Genomic DNA, 14,774 nt, shown 5'->3' with positions numbered 1-14,774 from the left:
CACCACCTAATAAGCAAAGCATTTTTGGACTGTAGTCGGTCTCCCCCGACGAGATCCACAGGAAGGCAGCTTTGGCCCATCTCATTTACTGTTCTCTTCTGAGAGCCGAGGACAAGCTGGTACCTGTAAATGTTCAGCAAACACTTGGTGAGTGAGCGCAGGAAGTAGCCTCCTCCGGTGGCCTCCAGCTACATACTTCAAGACCCATCAGAAGGCAGCCCTCCCAACCACCCCCCATCGCAGTAACCCTCACATTTCCCAGCTGGGAAAGCTGCGTTGGGCTGCTCTCATCAGCTGCTAACTACATATCCCAGCATTAGCACGCTTTGATTAAACGATTCATAAAAATAAAAGAGCTGGTGGAGCTATAAAATGCAGATTCCCTAGTCCTACCCCCCAAGGGGCTGAATCCAAGCACCTGGGCGCTGGGCCCTGGGCGTCCCTCCCCTAGCATATTCTGAATTGCATGGTCCTTGAATCAGCTTTGAAAAACCTGGCACTGGAAACCTGAAGTCAAAACTAATCTTGAAGATGGAGTCCATTTCTCCTTCCTTTCTTAGTTCTCATCCAAGGGCCCCCTCTGTCCCCTTCCCTCCATGTATCTTGGATGGATCTGACTTCCTCTGATCAACATGTACAAATTGTGTCCCATGGAGATCTCTGAGGTTGGACTTGGGGAAGGGACTTGACTGCCCACAGAGTTTATGAAGCCCAGAACTTTGGGGCTTCTGGTCCAGGACCCAGTGCTTCAAGAAACGGGCGGGAGAAGGGATCCTTAGGGGCAAAGGTCACAGGTCCAAGGGCAAAGGTCCCAAGGCCAGCTGATTTATTTCCTTGGCTTTGTTCATGTTTCCCCTTTCAACCCCACCCCTTGTGCACAGTACAGGGCCTGCGATGTGGGTGGTTTGGCCATTATGTTGGGAAGGAGCATGAGCTGGAGGGGATCTTTCACTGGGGCAAGAGGCTTCTCTTCTTTGTTGTCTTTGATGTGTTTGGAAGTGGAGGAGGGGCTTGCATTTCCTTCCTGCACCCCTTCCTCCCCCCAGTCTCCTCTCCTTCCAACAGTCGCCATATCGGGCACTTACCGTCAGCCTGGCTCTGGGGCAGGAGTTTGACGAGCATTGTTCCATTGTTATAGTCTTGCAATAGCCCCCTGAATCGCAAATGGAACCTTCCCTCCTTCTCTCACGAGGAGGCCGAGGCCCTTAGAGATGCACTCACTTGTTCAAGGTCGTACAGCTTGTTCCAAGGCAGAAATGGGATGCGAACTCACAAGGCCTGGCGCTGAACAAAGCCATGCTTATAACCACGGCCTGAGATCCAGCCAGCCCAGAGGCCTGTGGGGGCTATGTAGACCACAGGCCAGGGTGGGGACTGAGGCAAACAGAAGAATTGCTGTCCCACACCCTGATGGGAGGCTGCTCCGACCCATCTCCATCTGCCTGTTGCCAGGTGGGGTCTTCTGAGGGTTCAGGAGGAGCCAACCACCCAAGTCATCACATGATATTTCTTGATTTTTAAATGTCAGTAACATAATTTTTAAATTTTGTAAGTCAGACATGCCTACAGTCTTCATTTAGTGTGTGGGCTACCAATCTGTGATCTGGGCTGGAAACAGCCACTAGAGTAATGGTCCCCGTGACCACAGGGCATTGTGACATCCATCCACTGTCTAACCTGGATTCTGAGAGCCGTGTGCATCTTCCTATTCTGAGGGCAGTACTCCCAGTGATCCCAGGCCCTCCTGGTGGGCCCAACCTCATGAAGGTGCCATCAGCTCCTACACCATTGTCCTGGGGACCAACCTTCCAAATCGAGGACTCTTGAGGCACAAACCACATCTGAACCATAGCATCCTATGACTCACAAATAGCTGTGACTACTGTAAAATGGGAAGACCAAAATACCCGAAAATAACATCATCTAGAGTTGCGTTATCTAGTTTGTTAGCCATCAGTCACAAGTGGCTACTTATATTAAAATTAATTACAATAACAGCACAGTTTTTATCATCACCAAAGGTTCTTCCAGATAGGTCCCCTGAGAATCAGACTCTACACTATGTGACAGCATTCCCCACCCCACCCATCCCCCCCAAAAAAAACCCCACAACTTTCTCTGTACTTGTGTCTTAGAAAAATCTCTGCTAATGTCAAGACAGTTCATCTGAAAAGGGAAAAGAAAAGAACTTTATAAGTGTTGAAGGGAGAGAGTTGATCAGCCCATTTTCCTCTCTTACTAAATGTGTACCTCATTAGTGCCTGTCTGGAGATGTTTGCCTTTCTTCTGGTTAGTTCAGAAAAATAATTATTGACAGATTTTAGAAGAGAGAGAGGAACCGAAAGCCCTTGGAAGAGTGTTTGGAAGGCTCCTGGTGCCAGTTAGCTACACCTGGGAACCCCAGTCCTGATGCTGTATCTACTGTTGCTTCTCAAAGATAGAACTGGGGGAATTTCGTCCAAGTTAGACCTAGCTCAGGGACAGGAGAGAAAATTAAGTGGGGTTCTCAGTTGCGTCAAGGTGGAAAGGGTTCTTGGTGGAAATATAGGCAAATAATAAAAGAATACAAGCTTGAAATTAATGATGATTCAAAAACACCAGAGTTACCAATTTTTTTTCAAGTATTCAATGAGAAAGACAAAGTGTAGAAGTTGGAACATTTACCAGATAAGGAGAAATTTCAAGAACGGTTATGAGCCAAGAGGTAATTAGAAAAGACTTGGATGAGCTGGGGCGTCTGCAGGGTTGGCAGAGGGTAAGGCCTGGGTATAAAGCGAATCTGCCAAATGGCTCCATGATTCAGGGCCTGAGTATCAGGGGGAGAGAAAAGGCCAGGGGAAGAGTTATCTTTGCAGAAAGTTTTCTCAGGATAACCCTCTGGAGCCGTGATAGGAAGACTTAAAGAAAAATTGGGATGAGCAACATAGAAAGAGGAGAGAGAATCTTTTCAGGGTGGTGCAAAACTAATTGCAAATGACACCTTAAAGTCAGCCAGATATTGCTGATAAGAAGCTCCTCTGGAGGATTCAGCCTGCTGATATTCAAAAGATTGAATGGAATTTACCCTCCATCCCAGATTCAGGCAAACCCATGGGACAGAGCTGACTCTGCCCAAGCCCACAAGCAAGAAAGGAGATCTCAAAGGGAAGGAGCACAACACTGAGCTGACACGTCCAGTTCCTTTCTCCAAATGCACCAATCAGGTAGGGCAAGAGGCCTTGAGTGTCACTCCCCTGAAGGTCCCCCTATAGGGAAACATGAGGAGCAGGGAATAACTGTTCCCCTTTCCATTCGAATTTGAGGAAAAACTCTCACCAGAGTTTTACATGGGCAGACATTTATCCTCACTGCCTCTGCTTACCATGTATTATCATATTGACATTATGACTTAGATGTCATTATCATCTCTTCATTTTATTGATGTAAAATCGGAAGCTCAGAAATCTCCCATACCTTGTCCAAGGCCACTAGTCGATAGAGGAGCCAGGATTTGAACTCAGGCCCTGTCCTTATTATTCACTCTTGTACTGCCTGGGGCAGGGTGGGGGGCAGACACAGAACCGGACTGTCAGCTGCAAGGACTGCTCTGGGGTCCCACAGATAAATACTCAAGTCCCAGTTCAGACAGTGACTTGCACTTTGACCTTGAGCAAATCACCTCTACTCTCCGAGTCTCAGTCACCTTGTTTATAAACACCGATTTTTCAATTCACGGGAGAATTCAATGAGAGGTTCGTGAAACAACGGAATAAACGTTGAACACGTGCACAGTTTTCTTTTTGCTCTGAGGAGGTGGAAGAGGAATGGTAAACTTGTCATTGTCGGCCGGATCATGACAAACCTCTCTGTGCTGCTGTCTTGGCCCACGGTGTTCCTTTTGTGGAAACTGTCCTCCCCCGCCCCCTTGAATCTCTCAATGTGATGACCTCTCCGTTGTCCCCTGAGACCTAGATTAACATTCACCTTTGTGTAATCTTCTTCCATTGTCTCAAGCAGAATAAGCAGTGATCTCTACACATCTCTACTAGGTCTTTCTTTCTGTCCTTATTAGAGTTTTTAAAGTATATTACGGTTGTTCAAAATCTTGTCTCTCTTCTCAACTTCCAACTAGTTTTTCAAAATTCGAGAAGCTTGTCTGATTCATCAAAGTGCTCTTTCCTTTAATAGGGGTACCACCATGTTCAATGCTCAACCATCTTTGGGTAAATGAAGACGTCATGCATTAATTATCTGTTGATGGCTGAACAATTATTTCCTTAATGCCATGTATTTATTATCCCACAGTTTCTGTGGGTTAGGAGTCTGGGCATGGGTTCCCTGGGTCCTCTTTCTCAGGGTCTCGCCCAAGGTTCTGCTGGGAATGATCCATTTCCAAGGTGACTCATGTGGTCACTGGCAGGACACAGTTCCTTGAGGGTTGCTGGACAGAGACCTCCATTCTTCATGGGTTCTTGGCCAGAGGACTTCCTTTGGCTCTTTGCCCTGTGGGCGTCTCTAGGGAGCACTTCACATCCTGGAACCTGTGAAGGCCAGACAGAGCCAGAGAAGAGGGAGTCACCCTGCTGGAGGTCCCCCCTACAGGGAAACATGAGGAGCAGGGAATCACTGTTCCTTTTGAGATCTTGTCCTGGAAGTGAGACGCCGTCACCCTGGCTCTCTGCTGTTCATTAGACGCAAGTCGCCAGGGGCAGAGGATGACACCCAGCTGTAGGTATCAGAGGCAGCGGTCACCGGGGGCCATATTAGTGTCTCCTCCCATAAAGATGCAGAGGGAGAAGGGATGGGGAGGTATAAGAAAGAAGAGAAAAGGGGGTGACCGAGAGGACCAGTGATGAGACTCTGACCGCGTATCGACTGGGTTCTCAGTAAAGTGATGGAAAGGACACACATCACATAAGCCATGGACTGACATCCCCAGGGATGTCAGTGGAGCTGGGACACATCGGTGTGAGGGACATTCCCCCCAGCTCAGGGCCCTGGGTGGGGGGAGCTGCCTGGTTCGTCGGACCCCAGGTGTCTGGAGATGGAGATGAAGGTGGACTCATGGGTCCGGCTCACGGAGAAAGGTGGATTTGGGCTTGAAACAGGGGTTGATCTGGGATGGGAACCCAGGTGCTGAGGAGTGAGGAAGAATGAGGGGGGGAATGGCTGAGAGGAGAAGGGATTCTTGAGGAGAAGGGACTCCAAAATCCCTGCCATGGAGGATCCCAGGGAGCATCGGTGGAAGAGAGTGGGGACCAGACTCTGAAGGGTCTCCGAGGCTCAGAAGAGAATGTTGAATTCCCTGTGGTGGACAGCGAGGGGACCTTGGAGTTGAATGGAGATAGCGCAGAAACGGGGCTCAGGGACACTGGCTCTCTGGGTCTCAGCTCGATGGCTTCCTAGCTGTGAGGAGGGTCTTGGGGGGATTTAAGTTCTCTGACCCTCAGTTTCTTTATCTGTACCATGCTCATGACTTTCCCCTGGGCTTTGAGCGAGGACTAAATGACAATGTGTCTGAAGTGCTCAGCATGGTGCCGGTGGAAGGGGGAGCCCTCCTCAATAATATGATCATTTCTGCCTTCAGGGTGGGAGCCGTGATCACTCTGAGAGATGGAGAACTTTAAAAAATGTCCAAGTCTTCCTCTGGGTCACAAAAACGTTCCTCTGGCCCCCTCCCTTGTGTCTTCCTGGTCGTGGACTGTGACAGTGAGCCATAGGGGCTTAAAAGTGACAGATGCGTCCACCTAGAATAGGACACGAATGGGAGGGACGGAAGGAGGCAGGATGGAGGGCTGTCCCCCCCCAATGCCTAGCATCCCAGTCAATGGAGCGGCCAGCGTTTAAGGAACTATCTTTACAGAGATGTCATTCTGAGGCCAAGGTCGGGGCAAGTTCCCAGAGTTTGCCTGGGACCCTGGCAAAGCAGCTGTCATTCCGAGGGAGCTGGATTCCAAAGACTTGGATTCCAAAGACAGCCGGGGCCCCGCAGGTCAATGGATGACCGTCCCTCCTCGTACTGTATTGTTATTCTCTGGGGGAGGTTGCTGACCTGGGCATCTGGGGGAGCGTCAATGGAGAGGGCGACCGACTCAAGCAAATTAAGATCCTGAAATTCTACCACGGTGAGTTTATATCCTAGGTAAATTGGGAAGTACATCTGCTTGGTTCGTATTTTTTTTTAATGCCTGTTTTTGCTCCCTCAACTCCTTTAACCATTTTTTTTGTTGTTGTTGTTGTTGTTCAGATAAAACATAGTTTCCTAGCCATGTCTCAGGCTGTGGTTCGTCCCAACAAAACCCACGCGTCCTGGGTCTCCTTCTCTCCAGTTCTGCCTTCTGCCCTCCATTATCACATGAGGCTCTGGTTACCACCCCCTCGGAATTCCAGCCCCCCTGCCTTTTCCATGTTGAAATCTCCATGTTCAACAGACAGGTGGACGCAGAGATAGAGAGATTTCTCAACCTGGAGGTCACCGGCTCTGTTTTCTTTTTCACCTAGATACTGTGGAGAGCAGCTGGGCTCTGCTCTGAGTCACTCCGTGATGTAGAGCAGGCAGTTTTTCAGGCTGAGCCTCAACCTTGGTTACTGTGTTTTGTAAAGCAGTAGCTCGCCCTGAGCTGCTCCATTTTGAATTTAAGAGCTGAAGTGGAAGGACTCCACGCCTTGTTTGCACAAGTAAACCACACCATCTACCTGGCACAACTGTGAAATGAATTAATTGTGCTAGAAGGACGACCATGCATGAGAAACTTTCCAAATTAATCAGAAGCATACAGATGCATGGGCCTAGAGAACTATCTGGGAAAAATCAGGTCCATGGGCTTATCGAACACACCAGACCCCCAAATGGGATGCCACTCCCTCACCTGAGACCCCCCAAAAGGAGGGGCACCCTGAGACTGAACAGGGCAACACTCTGACCCCATCACCTGGTCTCTCACCCAGGGAAATCGCCCCAGGGATGAACCTCCAAATCTCTATCCTCAGACCTTAGCAGAATGCTAAGAAGTCCCACTCCAAGGTGACATCTCAAGCTGACACTCCAAGCTGACGCTGTAAAACTGCTGCAGAGCCTTGGCCTCGAAAACGTTCCTGCACTTTGACAGCTCTGTGTCCTGAAGGAGTTTGGTCCATAATCTTATCTGACCACGTTACAATGACTCTTTGCATCAATATCTGCTCCGAGACTTTGCTGCTAGTTCAGCCTTCATGAATCCCTGTGACTGCCTTAACCCTTTATGTCATATCTGCCTGTCTGTCTGTCTGTCTATCTATAGAACAGCATTGGTGGAAATGGTGTGGCCTGCGAATTTATTGTTAATGAATACATTCTGACATCGTAGAAAGACACAAACATGTTGGGTCTGTGTAAACGACATAGCACGCACGTGACAGATACCTTTTAGAATGATATCCTAAATGGTGTGGTTTACTCCAAACCAAGAAAGAAAGGAAGGATGGTCTCAAATAAAAGGTAATCTTTTGCATGGAGTAATTTGTAACTTTGTAAGGGTATTTGGGGCAGGTGGGAAGCATGGTGGAGGGCACGACATCAAGAGCTGCCATTCATCTGGGATCCACAGTGGGCCGGGTGCTTTTGGGGTCCCATTTTCATCTCTATAAAAACACTCCAAGGTGGATGTTAAGATTCCCGTTTTACCCTAAAGAAAGGAGGCCACTTTACTCAGCTTCTGCGTCACTGTGACCAAAATACCAGACAAGGACGACTTGGAGGAAGGAGAGCTTACTTGGCGCTCATGATTTCAGAGGTCTGAGTCCATCAGTGGCCGGTTCCGTTGCTCTGGGCCCAAGGTGAGGCAGCACACGGTGTCAGAAGAAGCCAGAGGAAGACAGATGCTCAGCTGTTGGCCGGGTCAGGAAGCAGGGGTGGGGAGGGGCTTCCAGGGTGACCCGCCTCCTCCAGACACACCCCACCTGCCTACAGCTACCCACCGTCAATCCATTCAAACTAGGCTGGGCTCGTGAGGTTACAGCTCTAATTAACCATTTGACCCTCAGACATTTCCGCATGAAGACTTGAGCTTTGGGGAGGACAATTCGCATCCAAACCAGAAGAGAGACCCAGAGAGGGGAGTCACTTGCTGGAGCTCACACAGCAAGAGACAGGTCCGGGTGTGAACGTAGCCCTGCCTGACATCAGAGCCCAGGAATCGCACCACCTGAGTGACTTCCTCAGAAGGCCTTTGGTGGCTCTCTGATCTTACCCAGGTCCCTCCAGCTGCTCACAAGAAAACGAGACGGGAGAGGCAAGCTGGCTTCAGATGGACACCACCGGGTGACTCTGCCAAATACCATGACGAGAGGCCCCGTTGAACTTGAACTTCGGATAAACAATAAAGACCTTGTTAAATATGAGCAACATCCCATGTCCTATTGGCCCCAGGTAAAAACATCCCATGTCACGCTGGGTCGCCAGGGTCACCCTGGAAGCCCCTCCCCTCACCCCAATTGTGATTCATCTAAAATCCAAATTTAGCCGCTGGCCTGTGTTGGTATTGCTATGTGGATCTGCCTTTTCAACCCACCAACATAATGTACATTGACCTTCCAACCGGAACTTTTCAGAACTTAGTGATTGGAGGAAAAAGGTTTTGCCTCCCCTGAAAAACCCATCATTTTTTCCATATTGACAAATGGAAATTGGCTTTTGGTGAAGCAAGATGGATTTGGTCAGCTTCCTCCAACTCTTCCCGAATCTTCCTAAACAAGTCTGCTTTGATCAAGAATACGATTTCTTATTTGGAGAAGGACAGGGAATAGACTGACTTTAGATGTCCCAATGTTCCTGAAATGTTAGGGTGTGGGGGAGCCCCTGAGTCCTGGCTGGTCCTGTGGGGCTGTCTGGGGCCTCCACCCAGCCCCTCCCCCAGTTCCTCTCCTATTCTAGGTGACCCAGGACCGGCTTCTCCTGCCATCCTGAGGATCCCTTTGTAGGCACCTAACCCACGGGGGGCCGGGAGGAAAGGCACTTTTAAAGCACTTTAGAGACAAGAGCTTCTCCTTCTTCTCCTCTTCCTGCTATTTGACAAACAAGAGGTTTGCTTAATCACAGAAAGCAGACTGAAGTGGAGTTTTTATCTTGCGCCATTCACTGAAGAGATCAAATTTGGGGTCGCCTTTGAAGAAACGAAGAAAGAGTAGCCTCTTTCCCCTCCTTTTCTGTTCCAGCAACTTAAAAAAAAGAAAAGAAAAAAACCAACATCTGCAGGGATAATGTTCATGATGCCCACACCCTGGGAAAGACCCAGCAGCTTCTCCACGGGTTAAAGATGTGTGTTGGAACCTTCGGGGCTTGTGAGACCTAATGCCATTCTGGGTTTCTTCCTTTTTTTTTGGGGGGGGGGGTCTACTATTTTTCTGCAAACCTTCTGACCCACACAAAATTCCCCCCTGACTTTTTTTTTCCTTTTGTCTTTCTGGGGCTCCCTAGATTTAGAGCCCCACAATGATGTTCATTTAAAGGTCGTTTCGAAGTGTGGGTGGAATGTCTGGGGAGAAGGAAAACAGAGAGGCACAAGCTTTGCCTCCATTAGCTCAGCCCTCCTTCCAACAAGCCTCTGGGATAGCGCTTTCTCTCCAGCACGAGGCTCAGGTTCCAGTGGATGGAGGGAGATGGAGCTTAGGGGAGCTGCGGCCTGGGGGTCCCAGGGAGTCAGAAGGGGGCGGCAGACGCTGCTCACCTGACACCCCCTGGAAGACCGGAGCTCACCCTCCTGGCACGCTCTGCCTCCAGAATTACTCATTCTCACTCAGACATTTAAACTCAAAACGGTGACTGTCACCTGAGCATTTCCTTCTCTTCACCCGGGATGACGTAGGGCAGATGAAGGTCACCCACCTTCCTGCGGGCTCAGAAGGAGTAAGGCCGGTCAGCTCGGTGGGTAATGGTATGAGGTTCTCAAGCAGAGAAAAGGGCAAGGAATTGGAAGTCAACGGCACGGGGTGCTGGCCAGCGATGGGGTTGGCCGGCCCCTCTGGAAAGAAGGACCCTGGATGCCAAACACGCACTGCGTTTGCGCACCAAGAGACCAGCCTACCCCAGAGGTTAACCTCTTTGTCAACCCCGGGACAGGTTTTTGGAAACCAGCCTGATGAGGTCCATTTCCGACTGCAAAGGTTTTGTGCTGGGTGATGGGCCATGGACGCTGGGTCTGCCAGGGTCACGGCTTCAAACACAAAATGAAGACTTGGGTGGGGCTGAGGGTTCGGGTCGAGGGCAGCGCAATTCAGGTGGCAAGGATCAGCGCCGTGAAAACACGCATGCGTTCCTTCATTGAACTCTTCCTACAAATATTCAATCCTGGCATTATTAATTATTATTGGTTATTAATCATCAATCCATAATTCCCAGCCATATGCCTGCCCAAGGTGTTGAGAGTAGAGCTGTGAACGAGGTGGATGATATGCCTCCAGGGGTCAGCTTATTTTAGTAGGTGGGGGGTGGGGGGCAGCTAGCTCTGGGTGATGAGTGACGTCATTCATTACGCAATCATAGCGTGTGGCCGTTGTTCCAAAGGAGCTCTGGGTGTGTGTAGGGAGTGGGGGCTGACAGGGGGTAAGTCATTCCTGTCTTCCTCAAGGAGGGTGGGTTTGGCGTGGGGCTCTGTAGGTTGGATCTGAATTGCTCAGGGGGGACGTGGGTGGCAGCAGAGGTGAGAAAGAGCGTTCCCAGGGGAGACCGCACCCCCTTGCCTGCACCGAAGGAGCTCAGATTCTAGCAACAGCTCTCTGATCTACTGGGGGAACTGGGGTCCCTGGGAGAGTCGGATGGAAACCCCACCGTTTTATCCTGGGATGATGAACCTAGACACGGTGGCAGAGAGCTTGGGGGAGGTCATGGACTCCGCAGGCTTCTGGCTTCAAAGAAAAGATGGAGCCATCAGGGGGACGTTGGAACTCACTGCCATCTCCAGATGCTCCGGCTGCATCCCCAGCCACAGCGTCCGGGAGCCCAGCTGCGTCTGGGAAGAGGAGCTGTTGGCCCCTCCCTCTTGCTTCAGCCTGGGACCCCTGGGTAACTCTTATTTATTTCCAGAGGCAGCTCGGCTTTTGCTTCCTCTTAGAATCTTCCCATAACTCCCTTGAGTTGGACCAAAGACCCAGAAAATCCTTCTGGGTTAGAGAGGCTCTCACTCTGGATTCTGGAGGTTGCCTGTTGGTGGCTTGTCCCCTCTTACTGGATGGGCAGGGGCTGTGGTCATGATGTGGTCATGGACTGTAGCTCATGGTCACGGGAACACTCTCAATTTCTGTCCCTCTGACATCAGGAGTGACCACAGAGAGTGATTCACTTCACATAAAGCCCGGGCTATATCCGCAGGTCCCTTGCCTCCTCTAGGGGACTTCTGCTCCCCCACCATGTCACTTCCCTTTGCTCCAACACCACAGAAAGGTGGGTTTCCCTACTTCCCCGATGACATCTCCCTTGTACTCGATCTGGGTCAGACCAGCCCTGGGGTAGGTGCGTTAAAATTGGGCTTCTCAGAATGTGGTTTGGAGACAAGCATCTGTGGTGTCCCCTGGGAGCTGGTTAGAAATGCAGACTCTCTGGCCTCACCTCTGACTTCGTGAATCAGAACCAGCATTTTAAATAAGACCCCCCCCCCAAAAAAAATCCTAGGATCCCACTGTTTCTCAATTTGGGGTAAGAAGTGGAATCCCCTGGGGAGCTTTAAAAAAATTTAAAAGGACTGGGAACCATCTCAGAGCAGATTGAATCAGAATCTGGGGGTGGGGCCCCGAACATTGGCAATTTAAGATGTGTCCACGTGATCTAATTTGCAGCCAGCTCTAGAATCATTGGTATTCGATGATTCATTAGCACCAGCATCGTAACAATCATCTATGAGGTGGGTATTATTCTTGCTCCACTTTACAGGTGTGTAAACTGAGGCTCAGAGAGGGGTCATCTCTTACCAGAAGTCACCAAGTTGATAATGGAAGAGAGGGAAAGGGGAGATAGTGGGGAAGGAGATTGATCAAATTATGTTTTCTGCATCTGTGAAAAAGCGTTTTAATTTAATTGCTCTTTACTCCTGGATTCCCTTTGTCCAAACTTTTCTGCTCATCCCGACTCTTAGGCTCGAAATTGTAGAGATTTAAAAGTTTTTCTCTTGGTTCTATATTAGAAAAATGGACTCTTCTGCCAGGGAATCCGCTGCCCTGGTCTTTCTCTCTGATCATGGCCCCCTGGTCTCTTCCCTTTCTTAAAAATTGTCTGCTGAATGGGACTAGTAGAAATTCCAGGAGTCTATTTACAATTCTTCTACCTCCTCAATGCTGAGTGATCTCAGGCAGATCCTGTCCCTTTGACATCAGGAGGGACTGCAGAGAGTTACTCACATAAAGCCCGGGCTGTATCTCACAGGAGTGAGATAACTGGGTCAAATGGTGATTCCATTCCATATTTTCTGAGGAATCTCCGTACTGTTTTCCAGAGGAATTGCACCAATAACAATCTCACTTCTGAAAGAATTGAAAGCTGGGACATAAACAGGTATTTGAACATTAATGTTCCTAACAGTATTATTCCCAATAACCAAAAAGTAAAGATCAACCAAGTGTCTATTGACAGATGAATAGATAGACAAATGTGGTATATCCATGGAAAGGAATATCAGTCAGCCATAAAAAGGAGTGGAATTCTGATCCATGCTATAACATGAATGAACCTTAAACACATCATGCTAGGTGACATTATCTAGACCAGAATGGTCAAGTATTGTATGTTTCCACTTCTATGAGGTGCCCAGAATAGGAGAAAATCTATAGCCAGAGAGTAGAACCCAGTTTTCCAGGTTGGGAAGATGGAAGAGAAGGAAATCATTGTTTAATGCCCACAGCTTTTGGGATGATGGAAAAATTCTGGTACAGTTACAATTCAGGGTGGTGTTCCAGAGGGCTTGCACCTGGTCTTTTCCACCATTCCCTGCCAAAAAGAAAAAAAAAAAAAACAGTGTGGATGGACCACACTTTAATTTGTTCAGCAAGTAAGATGTAGTTGGTTTAGAAATAAATTATTTTTTTCTAGGATAATGTCTTTCTCTTTCCCATACTTTGAGTGTAAAGGGTATTTCCTTGTGAAATGATCATGTTCACTTATGATAGCTGATTCTTTATAGTACATCTCACAGAAAAACCAACAGCCTTTATTGATTTTATTCATTTACATTTTTATTTTATTTGGTCATTTGTCATTGACACATAATATTTGTACATAACATCTGTACATCCTTGTGGGGTACAGTAGGATATCTTATTCACGGATGCAATATGTCATGATCAGCTCAGGTCGTGAGCATATCCATCACCTCCAAAATGTATCATTTCTATGTGGGGAGAATATTCAAAATCCTCTGTGAAGAATTTCACTCAAATAGATAAATGCGGTATATCCATGTAACGGAATATTAGTCAGGCATAAAAAGGAGTGGAATGCTTTTTTCTGGCTATTTTGAAATATACAGTAAACTATTAACTCTAGTCAGCTACTGAGCATTACAATCTATTCCCCTTCTAACTGTAATTTGGTAGCCATTGACCAACTTGCCCCTCTTCTCCACCCCATGACCCTTCCCAGCCTTGGGTGCCCACATTTCTACTCTACTGCCATGAAATCATCTCTAAAAGTTTCCATGTATGAATGGGAACACACAGTATTTGGAGAGTTAGGCTGGTTTGTGGAATCTCGTAACCTCCATTGATAACTTAGAGGGAGTCAATTCCCTGAGTGGAATGAGTGGACAGAGGGATGGGGAGCTAAAGAGCACCCCAAGCCGCAGCTGAGAAGGAAGAGCTCACCTGTAGCCTGTCTGTGGTTTCCAAGATCATGAGGTTCCGCCTGTACCCACCTTCTTCATTATCACCTTTCTCTGGTTTGCCCTGTACCCTAAATCCACCAGGGTTTCACTGTGGTTGGCATGTGTTCCCCCAAAGTTCACACTTTGGTACCTTGATTCCTCCTTGTGGCAGGTGAGTCATCATGGTAGATGAGTCTTGTGAATGGACTAGCGGGTGAGCTATGGTGGGAACTGGGCCCTGTTTTCTCTCTTCCTTGTCTACTTTCTTCCCCTTTCTACTTCCTCCACGCTCTGAAGCAGCATGAGACCCTCACCAGATGTGTCCACCCAATGTTGGACTCCTCAGCCTCCAGAGCCACGAGCCAAAATAGATGTTTTTCCTTTATAAATGACCAGTCTCCGGCATTTTGTGTTATAGCAACAGGAAACGGACAAAGACAAGCTCCTCACTTTTCAACTCGTTTTGAATTTGAGCTGGTTCTGAGTGTTCTTTCTGAATGGTTTCCTCCTCTCTCCTCTTTACCTCATTTACCAGCCTGAAGAAAATTCAGTTCGTCGGGGGGATGGCTGCATCTGGTGAGGGCTTGTGTTTTCTGGACACTGTCCCAGGTAACCCACCCGGGTGAGTTGTCCTCTCCTCTGAGCTGCTCCAGTGTCTATATATATATTTTTTGATGACCGTGGTGGAAATTTCCTGATGGGAATCGTGCTTCCTCCCTTGACGGAGGTTGGTTACTGAAAAGCATCCATGATGGGCAGGGGACTGTGCTGAAAGTGGTGCTCCTGGGGGATGAACAGGCAGACGGTTTTCCTCCCTTATGGAGCAACATTTTAGGAGAGGGAGCCAAATGATAAGCACATCGTAAACAAGATGACTGCAGATGGAGAGAGCTATAAAACAATAAGACGCGCTGATGGAGGAGAAGGGGACAGAAGACCACTTACGGTGGGTGACCCGGGGAAGGAGCCTTT

This window comes from Ictidomys tridecemlineatus, chromosome 2 (assembly GCF_052094955.1).
Source record: "Ictidomys tridecemlineatus isolate mIctTri1 chromosome 2, mIctTri1.hap1, whole genome shotgun sequence".
In the NCBI taxonomy this organism is placed as follows: Eukaryota; Metazoa; Chordata; class Mammalia; order Rodentia; family Sciuridae; genus Ictidomys; species Ictidomys tridecemlineatus.
Note: the sequence above shows the minus strand (reverse complement) of the source record.